The 17,188-nt window shown below is 44.3% G+C and overlaps 1 pseudogene; it reads left to right on the top strand.

The window, feature by feature from the left end:
• The first annotated feature begins 1,377 nt into the window (after positions 1-1,377).
• LOC125507838 lies at positions 1,378-8,894 on the top strand (annotated as a pseudogene).
• The last annotated feature ends 8,294 nt before the right edge of the window (positions 8,895-17,188 follow it).

The raw sequence follows: 17,188 nt of genomic DNA, 5'->3' as shown, positions 1-17,188 counted from the left end.
CCGCCCCTCGCCGCCGCCCAGCTCCTCCCTCTCCCTACCTCTCCCGAGCGCCGCCGCCCAGCCCCTCCCTCTATCTCTCTACCTCTTCCGAGCCCGTCGCCATGGCAGAACGCTTCCCTGGAGACGAGGCGGCGGCCAACGGCTTCGGCCGCCGTTCGCTCCGCGAACAGGAGTCCTGGCTCCTATTCCAGGCGAACATCCCGGCGCCGCCGGACATGCGCGCCGGGCCGATGGGGTGGAGGCTCAGCGCCGGGGGAGTGCCCATTCCCCCGTTGCCCGACGCCGTGGCGAAGCCGAAGTACTTCGCCGAGGAAGTCGAGGTCGTGCACGCCTCCCTCACCGACGCCCAACTCTCCCTCCCCCAGTACGTCGCCGACGACCACGCGGTTTGGGCGGCGTATTTCGAGCGCCGCCAGCAGCAGCGCTTAGCGTCCATCAACGGCGCGCCGGTGGTTGGCGGCCGGCAGAACAGCGAGGGGCGCCACCTGTGGTGGGGCGTCTCTGGCCGCACACTCGAGGGCGTGCTGACGTACCTCGAGGGCGACAACGACCCGCCGTTGGCGTACCCGGCGAGGGCGGCCGCCCCGGCACAGCACCGACGCGCTGAGCCATGGGCGCCAAGGAGGTTCGGGTCCTCCTCCTTTTCTTCCTCCTCCCGATCTTCATCGCACTCCTCCGGCACTCCGGCCCTACTCGGCGTCAAGGCCGAGCCCGCGGCGGAGACGCCGCTCGGCCGGCGCACTCGCAGCGCCGGCATCGTCATCAACGAGGGCGGCCGGCGCGCCTACTCGTCGGCTCCTCCGCGCTTCGTCAAGCCAAAGACGGAGCCAGGGCTCGCGCCGGTGAAGAAGGAGCCGGCCGCGTCGGTGACACGGAGCTCGACGACGACGACGCGAACCTGGAATGGGCGCGCAGGGACTCCATAGCGATGGAGAAGGAGCGCCTGGAGAAGGCGAAGGAGCGCCAGTGCGCCACCCTGCTTCGCTTCGCGGAGCGTCGACGCGGCCGCGACGAAGGCGAAGTCGTCGTCATTTGCGACAGCGACGACGACGACAATGCGCAGCGCACCAGTCCGCCATGGCGACGCCGGGCAGGGGTCCAGCAGGGGCGCCCGCGTCAAGGAGGAGAAGGTCGACGACGACGATGGCGGCAACGGCGGCGACTGCAGCCAGTTTTTCTTTTAAATTAGTTTATGTATATATACTTTGTAATGAAAATCCGCGAACTTCGCCGAAATGTGCCGAAATTTATCGTGTTTGGCCGAAATTTATTGTGTTTGGCCGAATTTTATCGTGTTTAAGCCAAACTTCGCCGAACTTTTTTTATTTTAAAATATGCCTGTGAGCTGCTCTGAGGCCGGCGTCTGGGACCAACTCACCCTCAGGCCCAATTTTTGTGCCGGCTTATCCCTAGGCGGCGATTTTAGGCGCTGCTGGGGGGCCAACGGCTGGGGATGGCCTAACCCCTGCCCCGCCGCGTCGAAACGAACGCCGGCGCGCGTACGCGGCGGCGCGATCCGAATCATGGACAAGGTACGCAAGATGACCCGTTCGACCCCCCTCCCATACCGTGGATGCGTCTCTCTCTCTTCTCTGTACGTTCGGGAGCTGACGCGAGTTTGGTTGATTTTGTGACGCAGCCGGTGGCGCCGGCGCCGGCGCCGGAGAAGGCGGCTCCGGACGATAAGGTTTGTCGAGGGTTGCTTTGGACTCAACCCCATTTTAATTTTCTTTCAGACCAGCTACTCAGCGAAAAAAAAAATCTTCCCTTTTTTCCTCTCTGGTGGTGCGAGCAGCAACTCGACGGGAAGGAGCTGGAACCGAAGTTGAAGAAGGGCCAGAAGTTGAAGAAGGATCAGAAGGTATGTGCGCTGGAACTTGGTGACTCAAAGACTAGGATGTTGGCCCGAAATTGGTAATTGGCAACCAGTTTTCCTGATTCTTGGCCGGCGTCAGAAACTAGCTGAATCATATACTGGATCAAACAGCTCGGTGTATGTGAATGTGTGGGGAAAGATCACTTATGAGCCAGGTTGCTCTACTTGCAGGCAAGAGATAAGGAAGAGAAAAAGCTTAAGGCACTCTCTTTCATTTCGCTTTCCGCTGAACTGCTCCTCTCAGTGGGCTGATGTATGGCACGACTTTGGGGTTTCATTCGAGTAATGGAACCGGGGAGGAGCCTCCCTGTTCTTCTAAAAAAAAAGCTTAAGGCAAAGCAAAAGGAGGCGGCTAGGCTCCAGGTTGGAAGCATTTGTTACTGAATTTGTTATTTAGCGAGTCCCGAAGGTTTTGTGCTGATTTGGTTTTCTGCAGGCTCAAGCTGCTTCGGATGGACCGAAGAAAACCGAGAAGAAACAAAGGAAGAAAGCCGTGGACGATGAAAACCCTGAGGATTTCGTTGATCCGGACACCCCTATTGGGCAGAAGAAATCAATGGCCACTCTAATGGCCAAGCCGTATAGCCCAAGCGTAGTTGAGAAATGGTAAGATGCTACTTTCCATTCTCAAACTTAGAATTCGTTCCATCAGTTACGCCTTGCTGAATTGCATGCCTTGATTTTTTGCAATGTAGGTGGTATGCCTGGTGGGAGTCTTCGGGATATTTTGGGGCAGATCCTGCTAGCACAAAACCACCCTTTGTCATAGTAAGTGACTCACATTCGTGAGGATTGGGCGATGTGTGGTGTGAGCTGATTTAAGAAACTTCATCTTGTGATAGTATTTTTCTATAGATAACGGATCACATACAAACGGATTTCCTTCAGCGATAGCGCTAAGTTGTATAATTTCCAGGTTCTGCCACCTTCGAATGTGACTGGAGCGCTTCATATAGGCCATGCACTTACGGCTGCTATAGAGGTATTCATCATCAATGCCTGCACAGACAGACAGACCTATGTGGCAATGGTTGTAATTTCCTCTCCTTTCAATAATGCAGGATGCTATGATACGTTGGCGGAGGATGTCTGGTTATAATGCTCTTTGGGTCCCTGGGGTGGACCACGCTGGCATTGCTACACAGGTCTGCATCTTGGAACTGATCCACTATCAGCTAAAATTGTCTTATACACTGCTTTATATAATTCGTGGCATTTCCTGTGCTTCAACTTCTGAAACAAACACTACCAGTGTTCGTTGTTGACCATAGCCATTAAAACAAAGCTGTCAATAGGGGTGTTGGTCCCCTATTAATACACACAATGTTTGTAATGTGAGCAGATATCTAATAACCTGTTCTGTCTAGCAGGTTGTAGTGGAGAAGAAGCTGATGCGTGAAAGGAAGTTGACAAGGCATGACATAGGGCGTGACAAATTCATATCTGAAGTAAGCATAGGGTTTTCCTTTAACAAATTGTTATGTTTGCGATTGCCCTATGTTCTTTACTATTTGGATGATATAAAAGCTTTAATGACACTGTTATACCATGGAATATCAACAATGTAGATTCAGTCAGTGTTCTGTATATTTTTAAAAATTCACAATCAGCAGTGTCATGTGTGATGCGGCATGGATCGTAGTGAGCTTATTTCTTTGCCCACTTGGTGTATCCTCTTATCATCTTCTGTACAAGTCCTGGAATGGAAAGATCAGTATGGTGGTACCATATTGAATCAATTACGTAGTCTTGGAGCCTCCCTTGATTGGTCCCGCGAGGTAAACTTCTTATTTTCTTTAGTTATGAAAAAGAATGAAAACAATGTATTATCTATAGTTCTAACTCCTAATAATGTCAACTTCGTTTGTCGGTGCTTTACAATGGATGAGAAAAGATCAAAAGCTGTAACTGAAGCTTTTGTCAGGTTGTATAAAGATGACCTTATTTATAGGTCAGTATCCTCACCTTCCCCTGTTCCAGGTGTTAAGCATTTGTCTTTTGCCTGTTAAGTAATGCTATGGTGCTTTACTTCTAAAAATTTATATTCTTCATCATGTCTTTCAATTGCCAGCCTATTTTTTTCTAATGGATGTTTTGATCTTTTGCAGGGATTATCGCCTTGTAAATTGGGATTGCGCGCTTCTAACTGCGATTTCTGACATAGAGGTTGGTTAAGCCTTTTATTCTCTACAATATACAGTTTGGTATTGCACGTCTGACTAATATCAATTCATTTGTTTGAATATGCTGTTTTATCTGGTTGATCATTTAGGTCTTAAAGAAGAAACTATGCTAAAGGTCCCTGGTTACAGCACACCAGTACAATTTGGTGTCTTGATTTCCTTTGCGTATCCTCTTGAAGGAGGATTGGGTGAGATTATTGTTGCAACAACAAGAATTGAAACTATGCTTAGTGATACAGCAATAACTGTTCAACCAGAGGATAAAAGATATAAGCATCTGCATGGAAGATATGCAATTCACCCCTTCAATGGCAGAAAACTAAAAATAATCTGCGATGCTGTGTTGGTGGATCCCACTTTTGGCACTGGGGCTGTCAAGGTGTGATATAATGCCGACTGACTTATATTTTTATCTCATTTTACCTAGTTGAAACTTGTGCATGCACTGGCCCCTCTTAACTTGTGTTGTTGTTTGCATTTTATGCAGATTACACCAGCCCATGATCCAAATGACTTTGAGGTTGGAAAGCGACATAACCTAGAGTTCATCAATATCTTCACAGACGATGGGAAAATAAACAGCAATGGAGGCACACAATTTGAAGGAATGCCAAGATTTGCTGCTCAGGTTGCTGTCATAGAAGCATTGAAGGCAAAGGTAGTACTGGATTCATATCATTCACATCAAAATATAGGTGATCTTGTCTTCAAAGAAAGGGTTGTTAGCGGTACTGCACTTGTTTAGTAGAAATTTGTGGCATGTCTACAAATCCTCTATTCTTAAATAGTTGTAACCCACTACCTAATTTCCCTACACATGCAACCCTTCCACATCAACAAACAATGCATGTATGCCAGTCATCAACCTGCCAGCTCACTACTTACTTGTCTTATGCATGCGGTCCTTCCGCTTCAACAAAATAATGCATGTTTACCACAGCATCAGACTACCGTCACATTATAATTAATCCTCACCGTTATGATGTCATCAGTCTAGCTATTTTCAAAAGTGTCACAGCGGCAACGCGCAGATTACCCTCTAGTTTTCACGAGTATAAGAGGGGACAAATAGTGAAATATCTTTAACTTTATAGTAATATTTCATTTTCCTTTTTTTCTTGCATTTAATAGAAAGAGTACTCATAGTACTAGTGTTATCCATAAGAATTCATAAATTACATTATAAATGAAATGTGCACTTCTACTTTGGCTTGGCTGTCCTTTAAAACTTTGAGTGGTCTTAGTTTCTGTCTCTAGCTGATTTTCTTGAACCTCAAGCCTGTCCAAGATCATGCTTTTGTGGTTGGGTATCCATAGTTAGTCATGCCATTTCTTGGAAATGTCTTGTATGGATGTGGAATCCAGGGATAAATATATTAACTTTACTTAGTCGTTTTTCAATTTAGTTTCTTTGTTATCATTTACAGTTTGTTTTCATTTTGATTTTGCTAAGTAATTCAGGACTAACATTGTTTTATTCTGCTTGACAAGAGCTTGTACAAGGACACGAAAAAGAACGAAATGAGTTTGGGCATTTGTTCAAGAAGTAATGATGTGGTGGAACCCATGATGAAACCTCAATGGTTTGTTAATTGCAATACCATGGCAAAGGCAGGTCTTAATGCTGTAAGATCCAAAAAAATCGAGATTATTCCGCAGCAATATGAACAAGACTGGTACAGGTATATGTCGATCCTTTTTGCCTAGACGAGAAACATGCCACCTCTCGAAGATGCCATGCCAAAACAAATATGATCAATCTATTATCGTTGTCCTTGCAGATGGCTTGAAAATATACGTGATTGGTGTGTCTCAAGGCAACTCTGGTGGGGCCATCGTGTACCTGCATGGTATGTGACACTTGAAGAAGATCAAGTGACCGATCTGGGTTCCAACAATGAACGTTGGATAGATGCAAGAAATGAAAGTGATGCGAACCTTGAGACAAAGCAAAAGTATCCGGGGAAGAAATTCCAGTTAAATCAAGATCCTGATGTGTTGGATACGTGGTTTTCATCTGGTCTATTCCCATTAACAGTACTTGGTTGGCCAGATGACACCGCTGATCTTAGGGCTTTCTACCCTGGCTCAGTACTCGAAACTGGACTTGATATTCTCTTTTTCTGGGTAGCCCGTATGGTTATGATGGGAATGCAACTAGGTGGCGATGTGCCCTTTGAAAAGGTAATGGCACAAATGGGCACACCCTACCCCTAAAACAGTAATCCATAAGTCCAATGGTCCAATATTTATATCTCTTTTGCCAATAGCTGTCTCTGCACTCCCCCTTGACACAGTGAAACTGTGCTTAGGGTAAAAGTATAACTAAGAGTCCAAAACTGTCATTCTACCTTTAATCTTGGCAGTATGTGTAGATATATTTTTACAAACTAGAAGCTCCACATGGGGCTACTTTGTATGTGTAATTTCTTCTCAAAATAACACACTGTTCATTCCCCAGATATTTGTTGATGAATTGACGAACTTGATCATTTTGAGATATTCTCTGCCCCGCCATTTGTCTCTACAAGCCGCTCTAATTTTGTCCCGAATGAACTCTGTTGCTCTACTGAGTTGATCCTGTAATGTAATACTAAATGCATAAACTTGCAGACTTACCTTTCATTTCTGTCTGCAAGATATTTTTCGGTTTGCATTTGAAAATTACTTATTGAAACAACCATATTGATCTACAGCCTATTTGAACTATACTAGTCAAGTGAGGCAATCTAGTTGAATGTATGCTTCAATTGTATATTGAGTAATGACCACACCTTCTTTTTCAGGTTTATTTGCATCCTATGATCCGTGATGCACATGGTCGGAAAATGTCCAAATCGCTTGGGAATGTCATTGATCCCCTGATGTGATAAATGGTATAACACTTGAAGAACTCCTCAAACGTTTGGAAGAAGGAAATCTGGATCCAAATGAACTGGAACTTGCAAGAGAAGGGAAGAAGAAAGATTTTCCTGATGGAATTCCTGAATGTGGCACTGATGCCCTCCGCTTTGCACTGATTTCTTACACTTCTCAGGTTGTAGTCACACCCATTTGATTTTATGTTGTATTGTGCTTCCAGTTCACATCTTTTAACATAATTTTTGTTTTGTTTTACAGTCTGATAAGATCAATCTGGATATCAAGAGAGTGGTGGGGTACAGACAATGGTGCAATAAATTGTGGAATGCCATTCGTTTTGCAATGGGCAAGCTTGGTGGACAGTGCACTCCGCCGGCAACTGTTGCTGTGTCTCAGATGCCACCAATCTGTAAATGGATACTCTCAGTACTTAACAAGGCTATTGGGAAGACTGTCAGCTCATTAGAAGCATATAAATTCGCAGATGCAACATCTGCTATATACTCATGGTGGCAGTAACAACTATGTGATGTATTCATAGAGGCCATAAAACCGTACTTTTTCAATGACTCTCAAGAGTTCGAATCAACCAGAGCTGCCTGTAGAGATGCATTATGGATTTGCCTGGACACCGGCCTGCGCCTGCTTCACCCATTCATGCCCTATGTAACAGAAGAGTTATGGCAGCGTCTTCCTCAGCCCAAAGATTCTTGCAGGAAAGGTTCCATCATGTTATCAGAATATCCATCTGTTGTTAAGGTAAACACTCATGATGATTGTAAGTAAATCCAGAGAACTTCACCTTTAGATACCTATATTTACCAGTGGGAAGACACTATTCTTTATGACAAGAATGGGCATATGATAATCTTGAAAACGAAATCGATATGGTCCTGGACACTGAACAAACTAAGATCCCTGAGGCCACCAACGAATACAAATGAAAGGTTGATCAACTTTCTGGACTTCCCTGTTTCTGTATTATGCAGGCCAACTGCTTGATTGCCTCTTGTTCAGTACATCTGGCTTGTCGAAACATAATATCCTATTGCCTCTTCTTTCATGTACAGGCGACCTGCTTTTGCACTTTGTCGAAGCCAAGAGATTGCTGCCATTGTTCAATGCTATCAATCTTTAGCCGTCACTCTTTCTTCTATCTCGTCCCTTAAGGTTTTCACTTTACACTTTCATGTGATTATTCTTTTTATACTAGGGAAGTGCCTGTTTTTTCTGCCATGCCATCTGAAATTAGTTTGTACTTTGTTCTTTGTAATTTATGCTGAAACCATAAGTGGAGCTATCCTGTAGTGGACTTTAACCACTGATGTGATATTGAAAATTCTGCAGCTCCTGGCAGAGAGTGATCAAACTCCACCTGATTGCACAACTACTGTCGTGAACAAAGATCTGAGCGTGTACCTCCAGCTTCAAGGAGCTCTAAATGCGGAAGCTGAGCGTGAAAAGCTAAAGAAAAAGAGAGACGAAATTCAGAAGTAAGTCTATATTGTTTCTCCCAGCTGGTTTGAACAGTGAAGATATATGGCTAGGTTTCTTTTTTGTACTTGATTGTATCAGTAAGTAGCATGGTTTGCTGTGGATGTGTGCAGGCTACGGCATGCCTTGTCACAGAAGATGGATGCTTCGGGCTACAGAGAGAAGGCTCCTCAGGGCGTCCAAGAGGAGGACATGAGAAAACTGTCCGCCTTGTTGGAGAGGTCATCGGTGAAGCTGAAAAGAAGCTAGACACGAAAACTGTCGATGCTTGATGAGCATCTCTGTTGTGATTTGTGATGCGGCGTTTTTGTTTATACGTTGATGTCGCAATTGTCACTGGCAATGCTCAGATTTGTAGAAAGTCGAGTGGAAGGTTGGGGCTTCATTGCAGTTCCACCACATTTTACAGCGTGACTTAAAACTCATAGATTTGCATGTGTATATGCAACGGATCAATTATGAGCATTTTTCTTTTTAAATATGCATTGCCTCTTATAACCACTGGCAGACATGCACTGTTTCCCTTTGCGAATATCTTGTGTGCTTTGTTATTTGTACCGTTCACGAACATGGATGAATTTAAATTATTTGTGTATGGTATGTATGTTTGTACTCCAACTTGTGTGTGGAATAGCAAAGTTAAAAAGGAAGCAAAAATAAGAAACTATTGTGAACACAGGTGCATGTCATAGAAGGTGTTTTTGCTTGGTGCTCGTAGATTATGAAGAACGTGTGCTTATCCATCAGTGTAGTGAGTTTTTGCACAAAAAGTCCATTGGTGTGGTGACCGCCATAGCCTTACCTTGCTTCCACCCAGAGACTGTACCTCCCGCCTTGAGAGAGTAAAGTTCTATCTCCAGAACCATACATTCCACCGGGCCAAAAACCTTGGCGCGAAGTTCATGGAAAGCTAGCGTTCAATACAAGGTTCCCACCTTCACGCATGATATTATGGAAAGTAATTCATGTCTCAGGCCAAAGCTTGGTCAGCAAGAGTTATCCACATACATGGTATTCATTTACAAAAGTTAATACGTACTCCCTCCATCCGAAAATACTTATCATCAAAATGGATAAAAAGAGATGTATCTAAAACTAATATATGTCTAGATACATTCCTTTTATTCATTTTGATGACAAGTATTTCCGGACGAAGGGAGTAGCGTAATCGGAGAAAACATTTAACACATTCAAACCTATCCAAAGAAAGCATTTAATGCATTAAAACCCAGATCCTCTATATAAACGCATACCACCAAGGCTCATGAGTAAACATTGCAACAACACCACCCAGATCCAGATCAGAAAGAAGCTCCAGCATCTCCTCATGGCAACCCTCGGCAAGAGTACTAGCGTTGTGTGCCTCATAGCCCTAGTGCTCATGGCCACCGTTCTCTCCTCACGTGCCATCGACCATGGTTCGTTTTTTTTCATCAATGATATTATTTCTAATATGAAAATCCACTTTTACATAGTGTACATTTTGGGGTCATGAGACATGTGGATATTAGTAACACCGCATACACTATTTCTAGATCTGTCAAGTACTTGATGTAATTTTGGCAATTAACCTACACTAGTGCATCTGATTCTCAGGATGCGACATCGGTCCATTTCCCAGGGATAAGTGTCCCGAGCTATGTGAAAAAGCATGCGGTAAGCCCGGCGCTTGCTCATCAGACGGTCCCGTGTCTTACTGTTGCTGCGAACCAGTACGTCAAGATGGATCCATGAGGCCTCAGGAGGTTGCTGAAATGATACAAACATAGTGTCACGGATGACCAGAACCATGTCGAATAAATGTGCTAGCTCTTGATGTTGATGTAGTTAAACAAATAATGAATTTTCTTGTCAATCTGTTGTTGTGTTTGTCTTTTCTCTTAAGTAGTATATGGGTTAGTCTAGGGTGGCCTAGTTATTGTACATCTAAGTGACTCAATCAAAGATAAAAACAGACAAAAAGAAAAAAAAATACTCTCGCAAATCTCCGCGCAAAATCGACTGAGATGTGCAATACTTAGAGCACATCTAGAGGCCCAGCGGTGCGGGACCTATAAGCGGCCATGGACCAGCCCTTCTAGCAGCCCGTCTTGAAAGACTATGTCTGAGAAGTCACCGAGGATCGAGAGAAGTGCACAGTCATTCATGCGCGGCCCTCGTCGAGTTTGTCTGCCTTGGGATGCCGAGGCTGACAACGGCTGGGCAGTCGAGGCCGCACGTGGTCACGTCAGAGCTTCACACGAAGGGGGGCATCGGATTTCGGCACCGGTCACTAGTGGTGTCCACCGCCGGATGACAAGTGATTATTTATTGTTTTTGAGAGGCCGTCAATGCATGTGAAGGGCGAGCCGTCGGCACCACATTGCAGGATTGACCGGACTCCGGCCAACAAATACTAAAATTCCTTCGTTTGACGAGAAATATTTTTATTATTTCTAGTCTATACTCCTTCCGTTCTTTTATATAAGGTCCATTGTTTACGGTACGGCTCAGGGCACATAACTATAGACAATTTAGGACAAAATTACCCCTAGCTAATTCATTGATTAGCCGAAAGTAAATCATTCAGGCTATGAAAGGAAGAGATACACATAATTGGGAGAGATGCCTTTTTCTTTTTTCTCTACAACACTAGTAGAAAAGGGGGCTTTCGTTCGGGCCTGGCCAGCCCATTAATCCCGGTTCTTCCATGAACCGAGACCAATGGATGCATTCGTCCCGGTTCGTGAGCCCAGGGGGCCGGCCGGGGCCTCGTGGGCATTGGTCCCGATTCGTATGGACCCATTTGTCCCGATTCTAGACACGAACCGGGACCAATGGGCCTCGCTCCTGGCCCACAACCATTGGTCCCGGTTCTTGGCTTGAACCGGGACAGAAGGCCGGGCTTTAGTCCCGGTTCCAGTCATGAACCGGGACAAATGAGTTGCCTATATATACCTCGTCGCCGCAGCAGAGCACTCCATAGTGCTCTGTTTTTTCTGGCCGGCGAGGAGAGGGCATTTGGGTGCTCTAGCTCACCTCCTATGCACACGAGGTGTTCGATGAAATGCCCAAGCCACGCTAGTTAAGCTTTCTCCTCTCGAAGCTCGACTCCAAGCTCCATTTTCTCCGAGATTTGTCTAGGTTTAGCGGCCCATCACGTCCCGTCCCCGTCTCACCGCCGTCGATCGCCCGCGCCGATCTCGTCGCCTGCACCACCGTGGTGAGCCTCTTATCTTCTTCTGAAAGAAAAAAAATTCTTACTTTAGATAGATACTTGTCTAATTTTCTTATTTTCATTATTGCTTGTTATTATATAGTGCGATGGTTTTGACATCCGCCCCCGCCGGCCCTCGTCTTGGCTATGATTCGGATGTGGTATATATATAATATTATATTTTATCATTATTTGGTTCATTTATTGTTTATGACAATTATGCCCATCAAGTTGACATAGATTTTATTTATATAGGAGGTAGTTGAACCGGAAATTCCAACCGACCCTATTGTCGAGAGGTTAAATTTAGTTGAAGAAGAAAACAATTACTTGAAGGAAAAAATAAAAAAAATTGAGGAGGAGAAGATGATATTGGAGTTGCATGTTGCGGATGTCGTCGATGATCACAAGATCAAGATGGATGCAATGCGGTTGAAGATTAGAAAATATGTCATTCATACCGAGGCTTGGTATCATTATGCCGTTGGATTAATTTTTACCTTGGTTGTGATTATGATCGCATTTGTTGTTGCATTGAAAGGTTTTACATAGTTTCAATGTATGGTTTAACTAGATGCTCTGGAGAGGTATATGTTGTTCAATGAGAACTATGTATGTACTTTGTTTTTAATGTGATGATGAACTTCTATTAATTTGGTCACTTATCTATCCATGTGAACATGTAATGGTTTTTGACACACATAATTATATATAATGCACGCAGATGAACCGACAATGGATGTAGTTTTTCCCATAACCCTCTCAACTTTTTATCACATGTTATGTGGGTGAAAAAATGATACCATGCCAACTTTCAACCTTTTCAGAGTTCATTTGAAATGCTTTTGAATTTCAGGGTCTTATAGCTAAAAAAATTAGTAAATGCATAAAAAATAACAAATGAAGTCAGAAAGGGTTGAAAATTGATGATGTGGCTCTGAATGTTGCATTTTGAACACACAAAAAGTCTAGAGTTCAAATAAGTTTAAAAAAATGAAATCCCTTTCTAACAGATGAGTTTCCGTATGAAACCCTAATACTTCAAAAAAGATTGTCCATTTTGTACACGAAGTACATCTAGTTTTTGCCGCAACCCTCTCAACTTTTTAGCACATGCTATGCGGGTGAAATGATGATACCATGCCAATTTTCAACCTTTTCAGAGTTCATTTGAAATGCTTTTGAATTTTAGGGTCTTATAGCTAAAAAAATCAGTAAATGCATGAAAAATAACAAATGAAGTCAGAAAGGGTTGAAAATTGATGATGTGGCTTTGAATGTTGCATTTTGAACACACAAAAAGTCTGGAGTTCAAATAAGTTTTAAAAAATGAAATCCCTTTGTAACAGATGAGTTTCCGTATGAAACCCTGATACTTCGAAAGAGATTGTCCATTTTGTACACGAAGTGCATCTAGTTTTTGCCGTAACCCTCTCAACTTTTAGCACATGCTATGTGGGTGAAATGATGATACCATGCCAACTTTCAACCTTTTCAGAGTTCATTTGAAATGCTTTTGAATTTCAGGGTCTTATAGCTCAAAAAAAATCAGTAAATGCATGGAAAATAACAATTGAAGTCGGAAAGGGTTGAAAATTGATGATGTGGCTTTGAATGGTGCATTTGGAACACACAAAAAGTCTGGAGTTCAAATAAGTTAAAAAAATGAAATCCCTGTGTAACAGATGAGTTTCCGTATGAAACCCTCATACTTCGAAAGAGATTGTTCATTTTGTACACGAAGTGCATATAGTTTTTGACGTAACCCTCTCAACTTTTTAGCACATGCTATGTGGGTGAAATGATGATACCATGCCAATTTTCAACCTTTTCAGAGTTCATTTGAAATGCTTTTGAATTTCAGGGTCTTATAGCTAAAAAAATCAGTAAATGCATGAAAAATAACAAATGAAGTCAGTAAGGGTTGAAAATTGATGATGTGGCTTTGAATGGTGCATTTTGAACACACAAAAAGTCTGGAGTTCAAATAAGTTTAAAAAAATGAAATCCCTTTGTAACAGATGAGTTTCCGTATGAAACCCTGATACTTCGAAAGAGATTGTCCATTTTGTACACGAAGTGCATCTAGTTTTTGCCGTAACCCTCTCAACTTTTAGCACATGCTATGTGGGTGAAATGATGATACCATGCCAATTTTCAACCTTTTCAGAGTTCATTTGAAATGCTTTTGAATTTCAGGGTCTTATAGCTCAAAAAAATCAGTAAATGCATGAAAAATAACAAATGAAGTCAGAAAGGGTTGAAAATTGATGATGTGGCTTTGAATGATGCATTTTGAACACACAAAAAGTCTGGAGTTCAAATAAGTTTAAAAAAAATAAAATCCCTTTATAAAAGATGAGTTTCCGTATGAAACCCTGATACTTCAAAAAAGATTGTCCATTTTGTACACGAAGTGCATCTAGTTCTTGCCGTAACCCTCTCAACTTTTTAGCACATGCTATGTGGGTGAAATGATGATACCATGCCAACTTTCAACCTTTTCAGAGTTCATTTGAAATGCTTTTGAATTTCAGGGTCTTATAGCTCAAAAAAATCAGTAAATGCATGAAAAATAACAAATGAAGTCAGAAAAGGTTGGTGCCACTCTCAATCCCTCTCAACTAGCGAGGTGGGACTAAACTTTTGGTACCGGTTCGTGGCACCAACCGGAACCAATGCCCCCCCTTTAGTCCCGGTTGGTGCCACCAACCGAGACCAAAGGCCTCTGCTTCCCGCCCTTTGGGCTGCTGAAAAGAGACCTTTGGTCCCGGTTGGTGGCACCAACCGAGACTAAAGGGGGCATTGGTCCCGGTTGGTGCCACCATCCGGGACTAGAGCTCTGGGTATATAACCAACACTTGTGAAAATTTTCATCTTCATCTCGTAGTTGCCCCCGACGACCCCTCGATGACATCGACGCCGCCAGGCTGCCCCGACGCCGCCTACCGCCCCCGCCGTTAGCGTCGCCGTTGCCCGCGCCCTCGCCCGACGCCGTCGCCGCACGCCGCCCTACCCCGACGCGCGCCGCCCCTGTCCCGACGCCGTCGCCGCGCCACTCCCCGCGCCCCTACTCGCCCCGACGCCGCGCACTCCTGCTCCGACGCGTCCCTCTGTGAGCACCGCGCCCCTGCCGGCTCCGCCGCCGCCGTGCTTTCTTAGTTATACATGCTATTTTTTTTCATGTTTTTACATGTTTTTAGATTTTCATATATGTATGTATGTATGTTTTAGATATATATATTTTTTATGTATGTTCATATATGTATGTATGTATTTTTTACATGTTTTTTGTATGTATGTATGTATTTTTTTCAATTATAATATGCATGATGTTTTAAAAATACATATATGCAAAATTTAGATTTTTAGAAAAGTTGTATCTATATATGTTCTCTGATTTAGTACATTTTAGGTTAGTTTCATTTTTAGAAAAGTCTTATATATTTAGAAAGAAGGAAGAGAAGGAAGAAGGAAGAAAAAGAAAAAGTTTTATATATGCAAAAGTTACATTTTTAGAAAAGTTTTATATATCTAGCTAGGAAAGGAAGAAGAAAAAGAATGAGAGGAAAAAGAAAAATAAGAAGAGGAAAAAAGGAGAAGAAGAGGAGAGGAAGAAGAGGAGAAATAAATAAGAAGAGGAAAAAAGAAGAAAAAGAAGAGGAGAAGAAGAAAGGAATAGAGGAGAAGAAGAAGGATAACTTTGACATGAGGGGCGGTCGATATATATACCCCCTCTCGACCATGATAACTTATACCACGGGAGCACCCCCCGGCCCTCTCGCTCGACCAAAACTCTCGAGGACACCCAAACCCTAGAAAAAAACGATATCGGTCTCCTACCCCCTCCCGCCGCGCCCCTACCCACAAACTCTCTAGAGGCCACCCAAATTTACCAAGTTAAAAGAGCGTTGTCGTCGAGGCCACCCCAAACCCTAGAGAAGCGTCGAGGCCAGGCCACTAATATGATTCCTTATTGTTCTTAGCTAGCTAGTTCAATGTTTGCCACTAATATATCCATCTATCATGTTTGAATAATAATTGCCATGTTGTATATATTTGCAGAAACTATGGATCCGCACCCCCGAGACGAAGCACAAGAAGCGGTGTTGGGGGAGATAATCGCACACGGAAGTGATGCCGTCTTGTCATTTCTCAACGACACATGCACCGATGGTCTGGAAAGACATGATGAAGAAGCAGGCTATGATGATGATCAAACAATGGAGGAGGAAGGACACCGTGATGACGGCTCCGGTGACCGAATGGAGGGGGAAGGACACCGTGATGACGGCTCCGGTGACCGAACGGAGTCCGGCCAAGTATATATATTAATTAATTAAGCATGTGCTGACTATAGTTAATTGATGCATTAATTGTTTTTGGTATGTACACATATTAACTCTATTCTTTTTCTTCTTTTCTAGCCCTCCGGATCGAGCAACACTTCGGTAACGAGACAAGGCCCGAAGAGAAAGTTGCGCTCAGATGAAAGGTACACGATCATCGAAATTGATCGCGCTGGCCAACCGATTGAACCCCTCCGGGCCAAGCAAAAATTTAATGCTCAGTGCGGGGTTCTAGTTAGGGACATGATCCCGATCAGCATCGAGCAATGGTTGAAGCCTAAGGACAAAGACTCTCAGGTGTCTTATGTCAGCGATAGGCACAAAGCTGATCTTTGGACCGCGCTGCAAGAAAATTTCACCTTCTCGCCAGAGGAGGATCCGGAGAATCCAGTTAAAAAGCCAATGATCAAGGCTTATGCTCTTAAAAGATGGCTGAGCTATTCAGGAGGTGGAAGAATGAGCTGAAATCATCGTTTGTCGACCAAAACAAGACTCCAGAATTCATCGGCCGATTTGAGAAGATCAAAGATCGGTGGCCCGCATTTTTCACCAAAAAGAAATCTGAGAGAGCAGCGAAGATGTCAACAACAAACAAGAAAAATGCTACAAAGAAGAAGCATCACCATCGCACGGGGTCAGGTGGCTACCTGAAAGCCCGGCCGTTGTGGGACAAGGCTGAGAATGACCTCATTGATAAAGGGATCGAACCAGAGACGCGACGCTGGCCAGACCGTTGCAGGACTTGGTTCTTCGGGGTTGGGGGAAAATTGGACCCTGTAACAGGGAAGTGCGTTTGGACCAACGAGCAGCTGAACACACCCATCGAGAAGCTTCAGGAGTATATCGAAAAAGCGCAGCAAGGGACGTTCATTCCGGACAGAGAGAACGACGAGCTCACAGAGGCCCTCGGGAATCCTGAGCACCCCGGACGGACACGAGGCACGCCAGGCTCCCTTTCGTGGAAGGCTAGATTTCCCGACGCAGGCGGTTACAAACGCCGGGAGAGGAAGAAGAAAAAGGAGTTGACCCAACTACACGCGCTGCACGCAAGGGTACAAGCGCTAGAGGAACGAGACGAGGCTCGCAGCATGCGACCTGCCGAAGCTGCTACACCCGAAGCTACCCCGCCATCTTAGCGGAGAAGCAACGTGGCTTCCACGGAGCTGCTTCAGGAGCCTGTCTTCACGGCTCCTGCTAGCTACCCCGTGGATGCTATCACGGAGTCTCA

Source organism: Triticum urartu, chromosome 5 (assembly GCF_003073215.2).
Source record: "Triticum urartu cultivar G1812 chromosome 5, Tu2.1, whole genome shotgun sequence".
In the NCBI taxonomy this organism is placed as follows: Eukaryota; Viridiplantae; Streptophyta; class Magnoliopsida; order Poales; family Poaceae; genus Triticum; species Triticum urartu.
This window is presented reverse-complemented; position numbering and strand designations above follow the sequence as displayed.